Genomic DNA, 11,482 nt, shown 5'->3' with positions numbered 1-11,482 from the left:
ACAGATGTACATACATACATGTGTAGTTTACACACAATATTAAAAGTTAATTAAATTACTTTTGAAGTGTGGACTGCACATAGGGACTTCCTTCCAATGAATACAGTATGGGAAGGAGAGACAGAGAATAAATTTACAAACTGGTAAACATTAATTTAGCCAGGTCAACATCAGCAGTGATAAATCACGTTGTTAGTATGTACCCTGGATATGATGTGCTAAAAAAAGGTATTTTACTTCTATCATTTTCCTCACAATACCCATAACCCAAGTCTAAACATGAGAAAAACATCAGACAAGTTCCAGTAGAGAGCCATCCTGCAGTATAGCTACTGATCACTCCTCAAAACCGTCATGGTTATCAAAGATAAGGAAAGTCACAGCTGAGAGCAGCCTACAGAATCATGACCACTAAATACCATGTGGGATCCCTAGGGGGAATCCTAAAATATAAAAAGGATATTAGGGGGTCACTGGGTGGCTCAGTCGGTTGAGCATCCAACACTTGGTTTGAGTTCAGGTCATGATCTTGTGGTTGTGGAATTGAGCCCTGTATCAGTCCATGCTCAGTATGAGTCGGCTTGTCCCTCTCCTTCCCCCAGTTTGCATGCGTGCTCTCTCTCTAATAAATAAAATTTTAAAAGAAAAAGGACATTAGGTAAAAACTAAGGAAATGTGAAAGCTATGGACTCCACAGTTAATAATAATGTCTAAACATTAACTCACCATTTGTTAACGAATATATGACACTAATATAAGATGTCAACAATGGGAAATTATGTGTGTATGTGGGGGATATGTGGGAACTCTCCGTAAACTTCAATTTCCCTGTAAATCTAAAACTGTTCTAAAAGTAGTCTATTAAAAAAATACAAAAGTATGGTTATGTAATCTCTGTCTTCAGAGTTGAGGAGAGCGTAAAACCAGAAAGAAATTGTAATACGATATCATAGATGGATCAGTTTGAACAGAAAAGCCCCATTAGGACTTTTAAGAGAAACTCTAATCTTTCCCACTAAACCTTATCTTAAAATATTTGAACCTCCAGTAGCACCTAGCAAGTGCCTTGCTTAAAATTGGCATTTGAGTATCTAAGAGAATTGATGAGGAATTCAGCTCCCTATTGTCAAATGACCCAGATGTGGTGGAAATAGAGATAGATGAATATTAGCTATGCCCTGTACACCTCCCTAAAAGGAGAAAACAAATTTCAGTTCAAATTCTTCTGTACATATCTTTATTACACAAACACCTAGTGAAATCCCAGCACTTTGTCTTTTTTTGGAGTTTAAAAAGACATTTTTGGGGGATTTCAACAAACACTTCCTATGGAAGGTTTCTTTGAGACACAAGAGAGGAAAAATTGTTTCCTTTTGGGCAGTAGTAGGCAAACACAATCATTATTCAAGAAAAAAAAAAAAGGCTAGACAGGTGGCAGTTTCAGAAAGGACTCTATTATGGAAGGTAAAGGGTTAAAGGTCACTAGATGTTTATACCTGCTTAGGCCTAGTTCACATGTGAATGAGAAGTCTCTCTAAATTTTTTTAGTCAACATTCAACACAACCAAATTCACTACTAAGATCCCATTATCAAGATTCATCTTCCTAAAATGGAACAAGATGGGATCTGGAGGGAGACAGACCGTAAGAGACTCTTAATCTCACAAAACAAACTGAGAGTTGCTGGGGGAGGGTGGGTATAGAGAGGGTGGTGGGATTATGGACACTGGGGAGGGTACATGCTATGGTGAGTGCTGTGAAATGTGTAAGCCTGACGATTCACAGACCTGTACCCCTGGGGCAAATAATACATTGTATGTTAATAAAAAGAATTAACAAAGAAAAAGAAAAAAAAAAGATTCATCCTCCTGATGAGCATAATGCCTAGTGTAGACAGAAAGTTAAGCAAACTAAACTCTAGCACCAACAGCTTTAGGATTGTGCTTATTTTTAAGTAAAGCTAGCTGACCACCTCTGTACTGTGAATTCCCGATTAGAGAAAAGTAAAGTTTAAATCTGACCACAACACGCCTTCATTCTACTATAAATGCTGAACAATTTTAGATTAGACACCATCCCGCTTTCTCTGAGTTATCCTGGTCTTTTTCCATTGATAGTTCCGTTTTAATAGCAGAGTTTAAGTCGAATCCGGCCACTAACTGTGAGACCTTGGATAAATCACATCACTTCTCTGGATCCCTGTTCTCTTCACTGAAAATGAGGGCACTAGGTTAACTGTCACTTGTTCTTTACATCCGTAAAGATGTATGATGATATGAGCAATTGTGTTTTAGTTGACGTGGTGGAAAACAGAAATGTACATGTGGAGACCTAGCTTTAATTCGTTTGTCACATTATACACCCCATAATATTAGACTCTTTGAATGATCAAACGTTAGCATTAGACAAGTTTGTTTAGGATTACAATTTTTAAAAGATTTTATTTATTTATTTGTTTGACAGAGATTACAAGTAGGCAGAGAGGATTACAAATTTTAAAAAACATCTTTCAGGATTCCACTCTGTATAAAGGATTCTATAGGTTTAAGTGATACTAGTATGGACTAAGTTATAGCAGTAGGAAAAAAAAAAAAAGGTCTGCAAGGTAAAAATACTAACCACTGAAAGGAATCACCTCATCAGTTTTCGGACCTACTAATTCTGCCTCCTTCCATCAGGGTTGGTCTCAGAGCAGATGGTGCTCTCTATTCAGCCTTAAAACGCGACCAACTAAACCACGTTTCCAAGCAATCACCATTATTTCCTCCCATTTCCCATTGGGTCTTAAAAACCCCTAAATGTAGCGTTTTCTTTTAAAATCCCCTTGAATGATTCCTTCAGCTGCAAGCGTATGTGGGGACCCTCCAGGTACCGCCCCACAACGCGCCCTTCTCTCAAAACGAAGTGGCGAAGCTGTGGACCCCAGGGCTCTGCGAGGCGCGCACCTGAGCGGCCAGGGCTCCTCGAGCGAGGGCGGGCGCGGCGGCGGCCCGGCTCCCTCTCGCACCGTCCTGGGTCGCGGCCGCGGGCTGCCGAGGAGCCCCGCAGGAGGAGAGCGGATCGCCCGACCATCACCTTGAGCCTCGCGTGGGCGTGATTCGCTTGAGAAACCCAAGTCCTCTCAGGCACCCAGTCCTTCCCCTGGGAGTAATCGCCGGTCCAGCCCCGAGCTCTCCTCCGCTCCACCCTAGGCGGCTCTCTGGGTCCTGCTGCCTCCCGCGCGCCCTTCCCCGCGCCTCGGCCGCGCGCCCAGGTGTCCCCGCACTCTTCATTGCCCCCGGCCGGCGGCTCCCGGGCCTGCGGATCTCCAGCGCCTGGGCCCGCGCTCCCGTCGGCCGCCCTGCCTCCCTTCCCACCGGCCCCGCCCAGCCTCCGCCGCGCAGGGGCTCCCGGCCTGGCCTCTCCGTCTCCCTCCCACCTCCGCCCCCCCTCCTCCCCAAGAGTTGCTATTTTTAGTAAATCCTCCGCGCGCCGCCACCGGCTCAGCTCGCAGCTCGCAGTCGCGCGCACCGCCCTCCCGAGCTCCCCCCCGCGCGCGGTGGCCGCGGCGGCGGCGGCGCGTCCCGCACACCGCGCAGCGCGCACCGAGCCGGCCCCGCCGCGCCCGCCGCCCTCACCGCGGTCTCCTCCTCAGGCGCCTGTCGCGGCTGGTAAGTCCCTGCTGGCGGAGCAGCGGCGGTCCCCGAGTCAACTTTCAACCCCCCCCCCCCCCTTTGCTTCAACCTCGCCATTCTCTTCTCCGCGAAAGATGGCTGTTTGGAGAAGGGGGAGAAGTTAGGGGGTCGCCGGCGCGGGGCGAAGGAAGGCGCGACAGCCTCAGCAGGCGCGGGCGGAGGTGAGTGGCACCACAGCCGGGTCTCCGGCTGGTGCCCGGGGAAAGCCCTGGGAATTGGGGGCCAAGCGTCCCCCGGATGTACCGCTGGATTCCCTGCTCGGATTCCCCAGGTTAACAGCATCCCAGTCCGGACCCCAACACAGCTTGCCTTGCGTCTCCCAACCCAGAGGCTGGTGGGTTTAAGGGAACCTTTGTCCTAAGTTCAGTGCCAGGTGATTTCTTTTGCTGAGCAAAAAGACATGGACTACGACATGCCCAGGCGAGGGGTCGGTGACACGACACCCCCCCTCAACACACACACACACACACACACACACACACTTTATGCTGGAGCCGAGTTATGAATGAAAAGTTTGTACTGCCAACGTGTTGCTTGAGGGGAGCAATACTTAGTGGGGGTACCTTTGATGTTTCGTGGGGGGACTTCAGTTTCAAGTCTATACATCAGGATTCTGGGTTTTAAGAAAAGTTCCGGAGCCTGGGAGATGGGAAATAATTCAGTGTTTTTTAGGTATTGGAAGGAGGTTGATAAATCGTAAACTTATTAAACTGGATAATTAAATGCCTCGAGGGTGTCACAGGGGGGACTAGGGGGAGCAGAGAACAGGGGGCGTTCCCTGAGTGCCTAGCGGGCAGCGTTCGGCATTGAAGCCATCGCCCACTTGTCCGCAGTGAGAGATGTCAGAGGCCTGCCTGTGCGTTCTTGGTGTGATCGAGAGAACTGAGCTGCTCTCCAGATCCGAGGCGAGGTTTGTCAGGAGAGGTGGCCTGCAGCGGGGAGCTGAGGACGCGGTTCAGGTGATATGGGTTTGGAAATTCTCTAGTGAGGCTCCTGCGCTCTAATTTCAGAAAGATGTGTCGCGTTTGTTTTCCTGCCGGGAGGTGTGTATAATCTCCTAAAAGGAACTTTTAGGTTAAGTAACCATAGCATTTTGAAATCTGTGAGAAATGAGCTATCTACATATATTGCCCTTCTGTGTATATTGTGGGTGTGTATACACATAATGATGTGTATGTGTATGAAAAACGTGGGAGTGGGGTAAGAAGGGCTTAAAAAGTTAAACTTAACTGGAAAAGAAACCGAAGAGTTAACGTTCTTCTCCCCAGAGGGTATAACAGTGCTTATAGAACTAAATACGTTTGGTGTGTTGAGGTTTCTCAAAAAGGGTAGGATTTAGGAATTACAGGTATTTAGAGTACATCAATGTTTTCAAATCTTGCAAGCATTACTAAAAGCTAGAAGAAGGGAGTAAGTACATAGAGAATTTATAGTAAAGAAAGAATAATTTAAATGATTTAGAAAGAAAACAATTTGACATTTGGAAAGGTCTGGATGTTATTTTCTGATGCACTGCAAATCTTTTAAATCCTGTAATTAATAACAGCACAGAATAAGTTGCAGTTAGTAAATGAGGACAATTAAAATATCATGTTTGGAAAAGATATCTTTTGAACTACTCTTTGGTTCTTTGGTGTTTATTATGGAAATTATGATGACTGAAAACTTGTTGTTTAATGTATTTGCTTTTTACCACAAATAATTGGTCCTCCTTTTCCTTTTAAACCACTATTCCAGTTTGGACCAATTTACCCAAAAACCAAATCACTCATGGGCCTTCTGGAAAGCATTTCCATTTAAACTACTTAATAAGAATATTGTATTTCCAAAAGGACAAATAATTTAGTCAGTTGTAAAACTTTCTTGTAATTTATTTATTCATCCATTTTGTTTGAATGAGGCAAATCTCAAAAAGAGCTCATTTTCTTGGAATATGTCATTTTCTGTGTGGGGAAAAAGTGAATGTTTTCCTTTATGTTTCAGTCACAAACAGGTGCAGGTAGAGTGGGAATCCTGAGTCTGACCTTTGATAATTAGAAGGAGAGATGCTTTCCCAGCTCTCCTGATTTTGATCATCTTCACTCAGAATAGACAGGGCTAGATGCTGAGAGGATTTTGCAAAAGGAATTAGGAGATTTAAATGAAGTATCAGTTTATGGTTAGGAAGGAAGTATTCTCTTTCCTTTTTTTTTTTTTTAAAACCTCAGTCTTCCTATTTCTTTCCCTCTGCAATTCAGCCTTTTGGTCTGGCCTTCACTGGAAAGTCAGACCAAACGCTCTTTGGCTACAGAGTGTTTGGTATATTAAACTGCCATCCTCAAAAAATAATGATGGCGCTTCTGAAATTAAAAAGGTAATTTTATACACTGTAACAGACTTTTAGGATTGAGTGTTTTATGACCACTATTTTGTCCATATTTCTGGTAGACAGTGTTGTTTTATGAAGTTACTGACAAATAATAATGATAATAATAATAATAATAATAACCTATTATATATATTTGGTGTATGTTTGGAATATATATGGATTTTTAGGAATTTTAAATTATAAAGCCAACTGACCGGATAAGTTGTTTAACCTACTAGTTTCGGTGATACACGTAATTCATATTTATATTAATATCAACATCTAAAGATGTTTTATGGCTGTATGGCTTTCATTTCTTTTCATTAAAATTATTTCTATTTTGAATTTGTTTAAATATTGCAACATATAATACTGCAATTTACACCTGCTCAGCGGGGAAGGTGTAGGTTATTCTTAAATAGAGATATGGAGAAATAGCTAACAAGGAGAGTCATTTGAGAAGCATATGGACATCATAAAATCCTTCTGTATGTAGCATCTGCACCTTCTCATTAGTGAAATATTGTAGTTAAGGACATTTTTTATTACATTCAAGTGTGGCTTTTTATTTTTGCTTCGATTTTTAGAAAAATGTAATTATATTAATGTTTAAATTGGTGGGGGGCTTTTATTGTTTGAAGCCCTTTCTTTTCAATAAAGATGTCATACTTAATTCTTATTGCACACATTTGCAGATAGGTACAATTGTTTCCTGGCTTGTTATTATAACTCTTAACCGTTCTCAGATATTCTTCAAAACATTTGAGAGGCACATAGGAATACATATTGTTCTCATTTTCAGAAGAAGGCAGCAGGTACCCTGATAGATCCAAGGTCACACACTAGTGAATCAGTGTGAAGCTGAGGGTAACATCTATATTTCTTGTATTCTGTTCACAATAACAAGCTGCTCCTGTGGCTATGTTGAACGATACTTTCAAAAATTTGTACACTCTTGGATTTTTAAAGTGCTTAGCTTTGTAGATATGCTGATCAGATTTTATATCTGCCAAGAGGGTCATAAGGGAAGGGGCCCTTACTGGGGTCTGCTGATGGGGGAGAACTGTGACCCCAGTAGCTAGTGCTAAAACACAAATACACATCTCTGAGGGGTATTCATTCTTGGCAGTCAATCCCTATGCCACACATCTCTCTGTCCCCACTGGCCCTACCTTATAAATCGCATACTGTCCTTTTAATGGTCAAGGCTGCTTTGAATTTTATCAGCACCATCATCAAGCTTGAAGATCATCAGGCTACTAGTGAGAGCTCAGAATGTGATTTTTGAGAAGATAGAATATTGACTGAGGATCGTAATGGACCATTCACTCCAGAGCCAGCCAGTATCGATTAGAGATCATGTTTTTCTGGGTGTCAGGACACCCATCTTCTATTAGCTCTGCTTCTTTGGCTGAGCTTAAAGAACTCAAAAGTGAACAGAGGGTTTCTGCAATTATCTGGTTGTTTCTGTTCATGTATATATTGTATCTAGATAAATCAGACTTAATAATAAAACAAAAGAAAAAAAAGAAAGGATAGCAGCTTGTTCTGTGGAGAAGGTACTCATGACTTTTTCTTAATTTTTTTCAAATTCCCTGTTTTTCAGATCTCACTGGAATTTTTCAAGGTAATTGCCCACATGATTTGTAACAGCCAAGACTTCTGATATTGTATTGTTAGATTCAGAAGTGGAATACATTATCCATGATGGACAAGAAAGCATTGTATTTTCATAGAAAAGAGTAATACGTAATGTTATGCAGGCTTTGTGTATTTGATGAAAATACTTCCGTCATTTTCTAATGAGGAGATGGTACCAGCTGTTCTCTACTTTATTAAGTTTTATTTATTTACTGGCCTTTCCTTAAATGTATGGTTTATAGGAGTTCATCCAAACATTGTTAAGTGTGAAATACTGAGAAAAGTTACTTTGCAAGTGTGGTTTGCCATTTACTGTAACAAATTACATTTAGAGCCTCAAAGAGAGGGAAACACACATTTTTAATATTTTTTGCTGTACCAGGGAGAGTATAGCATGCTGTTGGTGAAACTGAAATGAGTTGAAATTGCTGGAAATGGTGGTTTGCTCCCATTTCTACAGAACCTATGATAAGATATGATTAGTGTGGACTAGTCTAATTTGAACAGAATAGTGATGAGTGGAATTTGAAATGGCCAGTAAAGGAAGGATAAGATTTGGTTTACTCAGATATCACTCATGATATTTGACAGCAAGTCATTGAAACTAACTTTAGTTAATTTAAGTATTAAATAAATGTTATGAGAGGATATTGACTCTATTTGTTTTCTGTTGCTCTGTAACACATTGCCACAACTTTTTAGCAGCTTGAAACAATGCACATTTATTACCTCATTTTCATTGCTAAGGAGTCCATATATGGCCCAGTCGCATCCTGTGTTCAGGGATCTCAGCAGGTCTTGGTTAGGCCTGCTCTCCCGAGGTTCACTTAGGGTAAGATCTGCATCTAAGCTTCCTTAGATTGTTGGGAGAATTCATCTCCTTGTGGTTGTAGGACTGAAGTCTAGTTTCTTGCTGATTATCAGTAAGGGACCACTCACAGATCTTAGAGGCTGCCTGCTGTTCTTGACCATGTGACCCTCTCATAGGCACTTTTACAACGTGGCAGCCTACTTTTCAAAGTCAGCAATGAAAAGTTGTTGCTACAGTACAAGACCATCTTTTATAATGAATGGGCATCACATATCACTTTTGTCATGTAACATAATCTAATCAAGACTGTGACATCCATCACCTTTGCCATATTTTATTGATTAGAAGCAAGTCAAATGTTCTCTCTCACTTTTGCACACCAGCTTCTGTAGTAGAAGGTGAGCTCTTATTATAAGAGAAAGCATTTTTCATGTGTAACCACAGGGTTCAGTTCCTCATGGCCCCTAACGGATGGAGGACAAGTGTCTACTGCCAAAGGAAAGGACAAAAATGTGAGCTTAGTGAAATGTTGAAGTTTTTGAGCAGGGTAGGCATGATGACCATTTGGATACAGACTTGAACTGGATAGTAGCTGGAGTCATGCAATTCCAGAGGAAGAAAACTCTTGCAGGATTTAGGGGAATGGGGGTAGTGAGGTTTCATTTAGGGATGGTGGTGAGTGAGGGACAGGAGAGGCTAGGTACGCGAGACAGTTAGGGGGCTAAGTGATTAGACTCACCCAGGGGATTAGTAACCAGGATCACAGAAATCCCCCATGTGGAGAAATCCAGGAGATATTAAACAGAGAGGAGGCAAAACCTTGTTTGTGCTCATGATATTTATAAAAACACCTTGTTCCTTCTAAGTATAGACAGGATATTCTCATGATATTTACAAACCATGTTATTGACATGAACTTTACCAAGTTCCCTGGCCAATTTTCTATATAAGACCCACCATAAAAGCCATCAGCGCATAAGAGCCCTCAGTAGCAACCCATTGGGGACCCCTCTCACTCTAGAGAGGCTTTCTCTTTCCTTTTGGTTCTCACCTTCACTTAATAAACTTTCACTCACTCTTTTGTCCACCAGATTCATTCTTCCACTTCTTAAGACAAGAACCCAGCAACAGTGGTGGTAAAAAAGAGGTAGAAGCCTTTAAAAAGATGAATCTCATTAACAAACATGTTATACTAGGCATTCACGTAATTAGTCCTTAATATATTCCACATATGAAAGATTTTTTAAAAAATATTTTATTTATTTATTGGACTGACAGAGATCACAAGTAGGCAGAGAGGCAGACAGAGAGCAGGCTCCCTGCTGAGCGGAGAGCCTGCTGCAGGGTTCGATCCCATGACCCTGGGGTCATGACCTGAGCTGAAGGCAGAGGCTTTAACCCATTGAGCCACCCAGGCACTCCACGTATGAAAGATTTTTAAAGGACTACTGCCACCAATCCTTGTGTAAACCAATACTTTGATTTGGAGGTCCGCAAATTGGCCTCCCCTTATTTTTCAGAGACCATCTCAGATCCATCTACGATTGTGGCTCAATCTGTGGTGTAGGCGCATTGGGGGCAGGGGCGTCTACTGAACACTGCTCTAGTTCCAGGCAATTTCCAGGAGTTGTTTAATTTAATCTGCATCCTATCTATGGCAACTGAGTTTGTTTCTCCAGTTCTGCCACCCTTGCTTCCCTCCCAAGGAAAAGGAAACTTTTTGAAAGTTTAAATACCTTGCTAAGGGTTCTTCACATATGGGTGGCACCAGGAATTGAATCTAATTCTGATTTCAAAGCCCATAGTCTCATCATACACATCCACTACTCACAAGCAGTAAGTGAGGCTTCCAGGCAACAGGCTTGTTTTTCCCACTGAAGTGAATGTCGGCTCTACAATTGCTTTTGGGTTCCTTCGTTCATCTTGTGAGAACTGGATACTGGAGTATGAGGGTTAAAGGGAGGAGTGAGAGAGTGTGCTGTGTCGTGCCTTCTTTTTTCCCAGCAGGAAGTGCAGATTATAGGTCTGTCTTCCATCTAAAAGTAAGAATGTGGAGTGGAGGCTGTATATTTTTATTTCTACTTATCATTTTGGCAGAAATATAAAGCTCTGTGTCTCCTTTCTCTCCTATATGTAGATTTCTATTAAATTCAATTAGGAAACATGATGAATTCTCATTGCCTCTTTGGCCATAGGGTTCTTTCTATAGCTTTTTCAGTAGATGCCACTGTTTTGATCTACTTGAAAAGTCTATTGAGACATTCCTCCTTTGTTCTTCTATTACTCAGTCCCCCTTTCTACTCTGTGGTGCATCTGAATTCTATTCATAGATATTCTACTTTTTTCTCTTCTGTTTTATGTACTTAAATCTCTTCTTTAAATGGATCTAGTTCCATTGATCGCAATCATTTGCTCAGATCCCCTTGCTGCTCTCCTGCAAGATACAAGCTCAGTGTGGGACTCGTCTGTATTCTGTTAATTTTGCAGAGTTGTACCCCACATCCCAGCGCAGTATGAGGAGGACTTTAAGATTTCCCTGGGCATTTAAGTCAAAATGTAAACATTTTAAACCGAATACCATGAAGCAGCACTGTGACTGGATTGTGTTAGGTCAGGTGCATACCTATGGACCACTCAGTGTGGCATCTTAGGGTGGGCTACTGTAACCTATTCCCCAACAAGTTACAGCTCAGGAAATCTTGAAATAAACTTTTTTTTTTTTTGTATAGGACTTAGATGTTCTAATTTAGGCCAGTTTTGACCCTAAAAGCCCGAACCATTTAGCCTGGCACCAGGTTCTCTCAGAGTCTGGACCTAGCCTTATTTATTGCCTTTTTGTTTTTAATTCTTGTCACTCCTTGCTGTATGACTTTAAGGTTATTAGCCCTAAGCTTGGAACTTGCTAGTGACTTAGGTTTTAGATATTGAACAAGCAGCCTGACATGTAAAGAAAAGTCAAGATGTGAATGAGTGTGTAGGGGAGGAGAGAGGAGATGGGGAACAAACAGA

The 11,482-nt window shown here is 41.9% G+C and overlaps 1 protein-coding gene across 10 annotated transcripts in view; it reads left to right on the top strand.

Annotated features, from left to right (window-relative positions):
* Window positions 1–3,455: 3,455 nt before the first annotated feature.
* Window positions 3,456–11,482, top strand: part of HDAC9 (histone deacetylase 9) — a 923,925-nt gene continuing 915,898 nt past the window's right edge. For 3 of the 10 annotated variants that reach the window (XM_032304501.1, XM_032304493.1, XM_032304494.1), the window contains exon 1: window positions 3,456–3,835. The gene's annotated coding sequence lies outside the window, so the exon portion shown is untranslated. The remainder of the gene's footprint in view (window positions 3,836–11,482) is intronic. The other 7 variants (XM_032304495.1, XM_032304500.1, XM_032304490.1 and 4 more) reach the window with 4 other exon arrangements.

This window comes from Mustela erminea, chromosome 11 (assembly GCF_009829155.1).
Source record: "Mustela erminea isolate mMusErm1 chromosome 11, mMusErm1.Pri, whole genome shotgun sequence".
Lineage (NCBI taxonomy): Eukaryota > Metazoa > Chordata > Mammalia > Carnivora > Mustelidae > Mustela > Mustela erminea.
The sequence above is the reverse complement of the archived record's forward strand: the minus strand, read 5'-3'. Positions and strand labels throughout refer to the sequence as shown.